This window comes from Etheostoma spectabile, unplaced genomic scaffold (assembly GCF_008692095.1).
Source record: "Etheostoma spectabile isolate EspeVRDwgs_2016 unplaced genomic scaffold, UIUC_Espe_1.0 scaffold395, whole genome shotgun sequence".
Taxonomy (NCBI): Eukaryota; Metazoa; Chordata; class Actinopteri; order Perciformes; family Percidae; genus Etheostoma; species Etheostoma spectabile.
Genome location: NW_022605600.1, coordinates 486,589 through 487,060, shown reverse-complemented (window position 1 = coordinate 487,060; position 472 = coordinate 486,589). Strand labels below are relative to the sequence as shown.

The 472-nt window shown below is 39.8% G+C and overlaps 1 protein-coding gene across 1 annotated transcript in view; it reads right to left on the bottom strand.

Annotated features, from left to right (window-relative positions):
- The window catches only part of mcf2l2 (MCF.2 cell line derived transforming sequence-like 2), a 356,499-nt gene that overhangs the window by 113,778 nt on the left and 242,249 nt on the right, over window positions 1-472 (bottom strand). The window lies entirely within an intron of this gene.

Here is a 472-nt window from a genome sequence, read left to right as displayed (position 1 = left end):
TACAGATTATGCTGTACTCGCTCATCCCTATTGATATGTCTATGTTTCAGTGCAGTTGTTTATAGCATATAGCATGGGAGTTTACGTTCACCATCACTGGGGCTTTATTTCTACCATTCACTACTTTTAGTTATAGTTGTTTAGTTTAAACATCTTTGTTTAGGTGTTTCAGCTTTATTGTTATTTTGACTAGTTGAGCTGCTCCACAATCTTTCCAAGTACCACCTGGCAACAGCATAAGTACTCCTGGTTAGGGAATCACAGCTGTAGGTAGTTCTAGCGATCTAATTGGAAATGAACAGCCAATCACAATTTAACTGCCACTTGATGTTGTGGCACAGTTATAACGCTGCAGCAATTTTAGCGAGTGTGTGAGGCCAGAGTTAAAGGTCCCATGGCATAAAATGTCATGTTTTTTAACATTAATATGCATTCCCCCAGCCTGTCTATGATCCCCCAGTGGCTAGAAATG